Source organism: Dryas octopetala, chromosome 7, assembly GCF_963921425.1.
Source record: "Dryas octopetala chromosome 7, drDryOcto1.1, whole genome shotgun sequence".
In the NCBI taxonomy this organism is placed as follows: domain Eukaryota; kingdom Viridiplantae; phylum Streptophyta; class Magnoliopsida; order Rosales; family Rosaceae; genus Dryas; species Dryas octopetala.
Window position 1 is genome coordinate 14941728 of NC_141372.1, and position 9751 is coordinate 14951478.

The following is a 9751-nucleotide window of genomic DNA, read 5'->3' on the forward strand; positions in this document are numbered from 1 at the left end:
CATAGAACACTGGTATGGTATGGTACCAATTTTAAAAATGTCAATACCATACCGATACCGTACTGAATAAAAATTTCGTTATAATATCGGTATGAGGCTCATACTGTACCGTGCCCACCCCTAACTTTTACCTGGTCCGAAGTGCTTGCACCTGGAAAGATGCAACCACACGACTACAAGCAGGGGAGCAACATGCACTGTATATAACACAAAAAACCCGATTGGCTCCATATAAACGATCTCAACTTCAAGAAAGAAATCCGGACATCATATTTACAAAACATTGAATCAGAAATCATATAAAGACACAAGACATCAGATCAAGACACAAAACAACAGAATATTACAAGAAGCAACTGCATCATATATAAGCAAAACTCTTTGTAATTAACTCCTTCAGACTTCTTAATGCCATTGATTATAAGCATGAAGAGGACCCATGCATGAAGAAAAAATGATGAGGACATGAGAGAGAGAGAGAGAGAGAAAGAGAGAGAGAGAGAGAGAGAGAGAGTTATAACTTATAAATCACTTTTAAACAAAACTAAGCCCAGCCCACCTTGAAAAACAAAACGACACCACCCTTCGTTCTCTCTCTGGTCTCTCGTTCTGTCTCAACTCTCAGTCTCAGCTCTCACTCTCTCTCACCACTCACCAGGCGGTCCAGGCATCTAAATCATTGCCTTCAATCTTTTTTTTCAGCATGGGCAGGTATTTCTCTTGAATCTCTTCTCTTCTTTTTTGTTTCTAATTTAATTTAGGTTTAAATGTTTGAGGCTGAATTTAGGGATTCTAATTGTGTGTGAATTTAGCTATTTAGGGTTTATATTTGAGTGTTAAGGTTAGGTTTAAATGTGAGAACTGAGAACCCCATTTGAATTTAGGGATTAAATTTAGGAATTTTTTTATTTTGTTGGATTTTATGCCCCAATGACCAGACCCATACCCATTTCAATATCACCCGAATTCTTAACAAATCACATTTGTTTTTTTTTTTTTTTGTTTTAAACATATAGGTTTTGGTTCTCCATTGCCAACGATCAGCTTCTATACTTGCGTTGTATATGTGTATGGGGTGGGGGAGCTGACTGACTGGTGACGAGCAGGAAGAAAGAGCAAGTCCATTAGTCCAGTTGACTTGTATTGTATATTTATATGCCTTCTTGTTATTTAGTAAAGTATAACTTGTATCTGTATAGTCTCCAGTTGCTGAATAGCACAAGCCATGGGCCAATGGCCATAAAAGCAATCATAGAATTCTAGTAAAAAGGAGACGAAGGAGACGAAGTGTGCCAGAGACTGTTCAAAACTCGAATGGGATGCTACAAGTTAATCAACCTGCAGCAGCACCACAGGGACTAAACTTTTTTTCTTTTGGGGAAACATCTGTAGCCAGCTCTAATAGTGGAAAACTGGTCAGCTTGGCTTCCGGTTGTGGTAATAATGGGAATCAGACAAGCCAAAGTGTGTCCGGGACTGTTCAAAACTCGAATGGGATGCTAAAAGTTAATCAACCTGCAGCAGCACCACAGGAACTAAACTGTCCTTCATTTGGGAAAGCTTCCATAGCTAACTCTAGTAGTGAAAAACCAGTTAGCTTGGCTTCTGGTTGTGGTAACAATGGGGATCTTACAAGCCCAAGTGTGTCCAGGACTGTTCAAAACTCAATTGGGGTGCTTAAAGTTAATCAGCCTGCAGCAGCACCACAGGGACTAAACTTTTTTTCTTTCAATCTTCAGATCACATAGCATCCAGGTTTCATAAAGGCACGGACAAATCATCTCAGAGGGCATTCTTTTCGACACTCGCATTTGCAGCAAAGTATGAAACCAAAAGGATGAATCAGTCAATTGGTTCTACAAGTACTCAGGTTGATAGGGACACTAAGAATAGCAGTATGAGTGAAGGTTTGCAGAATGACACTGCAAAAGCTCTTAAAATTTTGGATTTCTTGTCCGGTATTGGTAGTAAAACCAAGCAGTAGATGCATTTGCATGGTGTTTAACAGAACTGAGTCCTACACAGGATTGGATGGCAAGAAGGGGCTCCTCCTGCAGCCAGAGTTGAGATTTTTGTTTCTTCAGTTTCGTAAAATATACCAGAAAAATTACAAGGCTAACAAGTAGCATCTCGCTTGCCCTTCTATTTTCAGCAGCTTTTGACAAGGTACAGTTTGGATTTTTTTACCTGTGAACAGTATTTTCTTATATGCTGAGGCAACTGCGCGGATAATAGGTCAAGGCTAACTTGGATATAACAGCTAGTGTTGGAACTTGGAACACCCATCACCCTATAGTTACTGACAATTAATTATGTTAAAATTATGTATATATACGGCATTTGTCATATGTTACTTGTAAAATTTTAATACACTAATATAATAAATTCATACACACAAATTTAAAGAAAAAACAATCTTAAACTCAAAAAATATGATATTACTGCTAAAAAAATTCTGTTATAAGCAAGAGAATCTTATTAATAGCATATTACTAATTAAAATTTACATGAGCCCAAAGTTGGATTGAAAGGTAAGAATTTAAACACTTGGAACTATTTTGTCAATGAAATTCTTGTGGAGGAGCTTTTTTATCATTTTTGTCCATTATTATGTTTAACATGGATTAATTCAGCCTTTTAAAATCACCAATAATGAGAGTAAATTTTTACTATGCATTTGGATGAAGTAGTTTGAAACTACTAAGACATTCACAAATGACGAAATTTAAAATGATGTGATTTAAAATTTTAGAATATGTAAATTCTCTTGTTTGGATAACATGTAAACATAATGAAATTTAAATACGGAATTAATAATAGTTTTATTTTTTGATGCATCAATTATAAAAGAGTGATGGTGATGGTGGCAACAATAAAAATGATGTTTGTGGTGAGTTGATGATGGTTGTAAGGTTGATGGTTCATGGGCAGTGGGAGAATGGTGATGGTGAAAATTGGGGTGTTGGCGGTGGTGGTGGCGGTGGTGGCAGTGACGACGGTGGTGGTGATGGTAGTAGCAGCGGCAACGTTGATGGTGGTGGTGGCGGCAGCAGCGAGGCAGTGTCAGTGGTGATGACGGTGGCAGTGGTGGTGGTAGCGGTAGCGACGGCATGGTGGTAGTGGTGGTGGTATTGTGATTAATTGTAAAAGTGATGGGTGGACACAACTTATTATTCTTTTGTAAAAATTGAAATTTTGAAAATAACATCAATTTGGGTGGAATTTAAAGTTGGAATTCAGAGCTCTCAAATCTCAAGTTTTCCACATAGAATTTACAAAATTTTGTATTTATGGACTCAAACAAAGAAATTAGAGCATGTAATTTTTTAAATTGAATTTTTTTTACATTCCAAGTTTTTTTTCTTCATCCAAACACACCAACAGGTGTATACACTCACAATAATGCTAGTTGTCCCACATTTTTTTTCCCACATTTGTATCCCACCTGATGTGTTATTACTTTACTGGATAGAGCATGTAATTTTTTAAATACTAAATTTTTTTTACATTCCAAGTTTTTTTTCTTCATCCAAACACACCAACAGGTGTATACACTCACAATAATGCTAGTTGTCCCACATTTTTTTTCCCACATGATGTGTTATTACTTTACTGGAAGGGTATTTTCTTTTTCTTTTTGAGGTTTTATTTTTTAATTTTTAGTGTCTAATGTATGAATGCCATGTAAGATAGTATGAAATTGTGGTATAAAAATGTGGTAAGTGTAACATTACTGATACACTCAGTTGTTATATTTATTTATTAGCTTTTTATCACAAATGGTCTCTCAACTTTAATAAAAATATCAATTTAGTCTTTAAAGTGCATTTTTACTTAATGTGGTTCTTCATATTTACCACTACTCATTAATATTGTCCTTCTGTTTAATTCCATTTGAATTGCCATAGAAAATCTCACATGTAAAGAGATCCAATGGGCCTCACCCAACCCAGATGTTGGACCTTTGTAGGAGCCTTATTAGCACTTACAGCAATCTATATAATAGGAGTTCCAATTGTATACAATTGTACATTCACCCTAAAAAATATTATGCATAAGAATTCACAAATTAGTAAAATTACCGAAATTAATTAGGAATAGATATCCTTCCATAAATAGACAAATACCAGATCAGATTTTGGTTGTTCTTCTGCATGTAGGCTTTCACAATTTTTTATGTCTGGATTAGGGCTGTCCATCAGTCAGTTCGAATCGATATTGAAGCTTACCAAACTAAAATAAAAAAATTCGGTATTTTTCGATTTCGGTATTTTTCGGTTCGGTAATTTTTGGTACACTTCAGTTTTTGGTTTGATTTCGGTAATTTTGATATCGGATACTTTCTGTTCATTTTCGATTTACTTCGATATATTTTCGGTTCATTTTCAATTTACTTCAGTATATCTTCGGTTCATTTTCGGTTTAATTATTATATACCAATATAAATTAAAATTGAGGAAATTACAGATTTGGTCTACTTATTTTATACCTAGTTCAATTTTGGTCCACGATCTTTTTTCAGTTATGTTTTGGTCCACTAATTGTTTCATTTGTTCAATAAAGGTCCATATTTGTGACTTTAAATTCTTTGGGTTGTATTTTCTTCAATTAAAATTGAAGTATAAGTTATATTTCATCATTTCTTAGTCATAAAAACAAATTTGGAGTATTAGAATCTAAGAGAATTGAGATTGGGTGAAGTTTGAAAAATTTGTAGTTTCGGATACCCTACTTTGGGGTCAATTATCTTGAGTTTTAGAACTCCCATTTGAATGATCTTTATATGGTTGTAAAGAAGAAATGCATAGCTTTAAAACAAGTATATGTTTGCTGAATTTGGGAGAGATTTGATAGGGTAAAAGGCAGACCAAATTTGAGAAAACAAATCTGGACCTTTAATGAATAAGTGGAACAATTAGTAGACAAAAACAGAACTTAAAAAAGATTGTGGACCAAAATTGAACTAGGTATAAAATAACTAGACTAAATCTGTAATTTTCTCATTAAAATTTAATCAAATATGATGCATAAAATATAATATTTGATGAATATATATTTGTACGAGTAATATTGGTAGTTTAGTATAGTACTAATATTAATTGCAATAATATTAATATTAGTAATAATATATACTAGTATAATTAGTTTTATAATATGTATTAGTACATATCCTATTAATTTAGTATGTATATATACCGATAAATAAATATATATGCATCACTTACCTAAAAATAAGATTCTTATTTTCCTAAAAATAATAACATTTACTTTATTAGAGAATGACTCTATATTTTAACCCACACTTTTGATAATATTAATATGATAACATTATACAATTATATTTTCTTATAGTTGTTTAAGATATTAGTAGTTTAATATTTATTATACCACTAACATAATAGTATTATATAAGCATATATAACTAAATTTTGCTAATTGTTTCAGTTTTTTTCGATATATATTTTGGTTTTTTCGGTAATAATCGATTCGGTTTTTTTCAGTAATAATTTTCGGTAATCGATCGGTTTATTAACTTTTTTCGGTTTTTACCAAAACCAAACTAACTTTTTTCGGATTTCCAATTTTCGAATTGTGAAAAGCGGTATACCAAACCAAAAAAATTATGTCGGTAGTCAGTCGATTCGGTAAAAACCAAACCAAAGAACAGCCCTAGTCCGGATAGAATAGAGAGCCGTTTAAATTTACTTTTTGTCAACAAAGGCCGTTTAATTAGTTACTAATTTAGGAGAAGTCAAATAAGGGAGCCAAACTGGTTACCAATTAATAAGGTCTAATAATAAAACCATTTGGACCACATTTCATGTATCATATCACTCTAACAGTGGGATTCACTTTTCCAAAAATTTATCTTGGGTAGCCATATATAACACCATTATATGGTATAATAAATTTACGGTTATGTATAATATGGGTGAAGGATGAGTCCACCCATATTATAACAGGTGCATTGATTACACATGTGACAACAATGTTATATTATACATAATAATTTGTCCTCTTATACAAATTGATCTCATCTTTATTAGTGATATGACACACAAAATGATAAATGAGTCTCACTTATATTAGTAACATAACGCACCATTGTGGTACAATATATATATTATATGGTCTAACCATCCAAAATTCCAGAAAAAAAAAAAATTTACAATTTACTTGCATATGGCATTGGCAAAGAAACACGTACCTTGAATTAATATATTAGAAGCATAACCAAATATATATATATATATATATATATGTGATTAATAGAACAACAAAGCATTAAAACCAACAAGTTTTGTGCAAATTAATGGGTTTGAAGGGGCTAATATCATCAAATAATAAGTCCACACATCTAACAGAGAGCACCATTAATAATAAGCTTCAACTCAAATGCATATATTCAATTTCATGCAACCAAATATTTAGATGAGGGGATAACCTCGATCATCAACAAAAGCATGGTAGCCAGGGTCAGAAAGCCAGAGCTTAGCCAAATGAATGTGAGAAGTGAAACCTCTATGGATTGCTTCAACATCCCAGATGGTACTTTCAGCTTTCCTTGAATGAATAAAGTTGTTCATTGGCTTCTCTTCATCCACAGTGCCAATTCTTGACTGATCCCACTGCTTCACAAGAACATGAGTCATATAGTGCAATGGTTGATTATAAAATTGCTCCATGCATGGACTTGACTAATGCATGCCAAGTGATGAAGATAGCCTTCGACCTGCGAAGCGATGGGACCGAAATCTGGTGCATGTGTTCTTGATAATCTTGTGCAAGATTCAGTACAACTTCTACATCAAAAAATCATTCTTGTTGTAAATTTCGTAGTAATGGAAGAACTAAAATTTGATAAAAGTTAAATGCATATATTTGGTTGCATTTGGAGGGAATTGAACACCAAACCTATCTAATCCATTATCGTAGTTACATGTATTGCTTTGAGTTTGAGATATATATGGTTCATGTACTGTCTAATTTCCAATTTCCAAATCAATATAGTACTATTCCCTAGTCATAGTGCCTATTTCGAGTACTATACTGTGAGTCAACTAGTGGATTCAATTGCATTATCAATTATTCAAGTTAATTTAAGTTTGATTTCTAATCAATGGTATAGTTTGTGGGCTTCACAATCATCATTTCAAATAGGCTAATAACAAATAGGCTTATTAGCGCTAATGTCCTCTGAAAGTAACTTCGATTTTCACTTTGTCCTCTAAAACTTCATTCCTTTCACTCCCCCCCCCCTGCGTGCACGAACTTTACAAACCTGGCCTTTTACTACGTTCACCCTATTCTGTCAAGTCCGTCATGAGCTTCGTGAAAAAAGATGACATGGTGCTTACGTGGATGTGCATTTTGGTATGTAAGACACCAAGCGTACAAAAAATTAATGCAAAATGATTTTAAAACTTAAGACAAAAATTAAAATTCAATTAAAACTTAATTTTTAATCAAATTAAAAAACAACCCAGATCCCCCACCCCAAACCTAGCCGCCGGCCCCCCACCGGCAAATCCTCTTTCGTGCCAACCACCGCACCCCACCAACCCAGCCACCAATCTCTCTCTCTCTCTCTCTCTCTCTCTCTCTCTCTCTCTCTCTCTCTCTCTCGTCTCTGCCCATATCAGATCGCCTACTGGAGGCCGGCGACTTACCCGAAGGTCAGCAACTTTGGGTTTTGACTTGGTCTAGATATGCGACGACAGAGAAAGAGAAGGAGAGAGGGGAAGAGAGAGAAGGAAGGAGAGGGAAAGAAAGAGAGACAGACAGAGAGAGGAAGGTGGCTGGGCTGGGCTGGGCTGGGTGGGGTGGGGTTTTCTTGTTTTTTTTTTTTTTTAGAAAGTATTTATTTTTTCTTTTTAAATTTTAGTTTTTTAATTTAAGTGTAAAATTTTTTTTAAGGGTTAATATATTTTTTAATTTTTCTCATGGCCAAAATAGGAATCTACATTTTTTAATTAACTGTTTATCCACATGGTATCTTTTTTTTTTTTTTTTTGCCACTATCCACATGACATCTTAAATAATATTAAAAGAGCTTATCCATGCAATTTAGGCGGCCACATCAGCTTTTTTACTAGAGCTATTGACGAACTTGACAGAATAGGATGAACTGAAAGGATTTGTAAAGTTCTGGGAACAAAGTGGAAGGAATGAAGTTTCAAGGGGCAAAGTGAACATCGAAGTTACTTTCAAGGGGCATTAACACTAATAAGCCTTTCAAATGTATCATTTTGAAAAGAAGTATTTTCATGCTGCTTCAAGACAAAAGTAAAGAATAAACCTCTAGAATTGACTATTGATTGACTAGATGTAGTCATCATATATTTCACTTTTTTTTTTTTTTTGTGCTTTTATTAAAATTTTATTATGTGTTAAAATCATATGAAATGAATGATATTGTATATGTAAAACTAAAGAGACAACAACTTTGAGAAGTACTAGATACCAAATGAAAATTAGCATTTTCAAACCTGGATCTTCCTTCAATGCCTTTGCACTCCCACTATCATCTTCTTTGCTTTTTATCTTATTACTCCTCTTTCTTTTTCTACTTTCCTTTGCAACTAGCTTTCCTCGTTTATTGACACACTGAGTCTGAGCATGATAGATTTCACTCAAATCATCTGAATCGGTCTCTGAATTTGATACAAAGAGATGTTGGTAGGTTAAAGAAGAGCGCCGCCGTAACATCTTATTAATCGGGGTAGGAGAAATTAAGGTGGGTAAAAGCTAGGGTACGTTTTACTTATATAGGATGTTAGTGATTGGTTTCAATAGCATTCAATAAACTAACAAAAAAAATTAGGAATGGGCAGTCCACATATATATATGCCCTATATGCCCGGCCTTACACATGATGTTCACGTGATGGGGTGATTATGAAAGAAGAAACGACATACACATTTTTTCTTTGAAAGACGGGTCAATTTATCTATGCCAAGTTTTTGCAATGTTTTATTACTATTTCTTTTTTTCTTTTTTTTGTAGAATTGTATTACTATTATTTCATATAGAATAATAATTGTGCAAAACATTAAATTGCATCTAACTCCTTCAAGTTTAGGCTTTTCGTTTTATAACACACAACTCTTTTTTATAATGTAAAAAATCTCCTAAATCCTCGTTGATTCACATCGTTAATAATAATTAGTTGTGTCCAGTAGAAAATTATATTCCAATTAAAAGACCATATTTGATCCTGGTCATTAGGCAAACTGCAAACATCACTTGAAGAGCCGTACAATAAAACTGTATAAAATTAAAAGATTACATGTCATTTAAACCAAAAAGCCTATTCATATATCAGTGCAAATGGTTTATGAATCAACCTCAAACAAATTATGAATCAACCTCAAACAAAACCTTATTAGAAACGGGTAATAAAAGCAAATGGTGATTCTTTTTTTATTTTTTATTTTTTTCTATTTCAATCCCCAAAAAATTTCCCAAATAATTAAAACCCAAAGAATAATGATAAAATTACTTTTTGACACAATCATAATCATAAAAAAAATTCTTTCACCTTTTAGACACAATTAAAAAGAAACAGTTGATGATGAATAAGGTTGCTCTATATCTTTATTCTTTCTCATGATATCTATGTATATTTTCTAGGATATGTAGATAACATATTATTTACTAAAGAAAGAAAGACTTGACAAGAACAAGATTTAATATGAGGCATCCAAGGCCCAGGGGCATTGTAGTCATATTACTTTTCTTACCAAAAAGA

The 9751-nt window shown here is 33.3% G+C and overlaps 1 long non-coding RNA gene across 1 annotated transcript in view; it reads left to right on the top strand.

Annotated features, from left to right (window-relative positions):
- Nucleotides 1–663: 663 nt before the first annotated feature.
- LOC147279989 (uncharacterized) overlaps nt 664–9751 on the top strand; it is a 55371-nt gene continuing 46283 nt past the window's right edge. Inside the window, exon 1 of the long non-coding RNA XR_015123425.1 lies at nt 664–711. This is a non-coding gene — a long non-coding RNA (uncharacterized LOC147279989). The remainder of the gene's footprint in view (nt 712–9751) is intronic.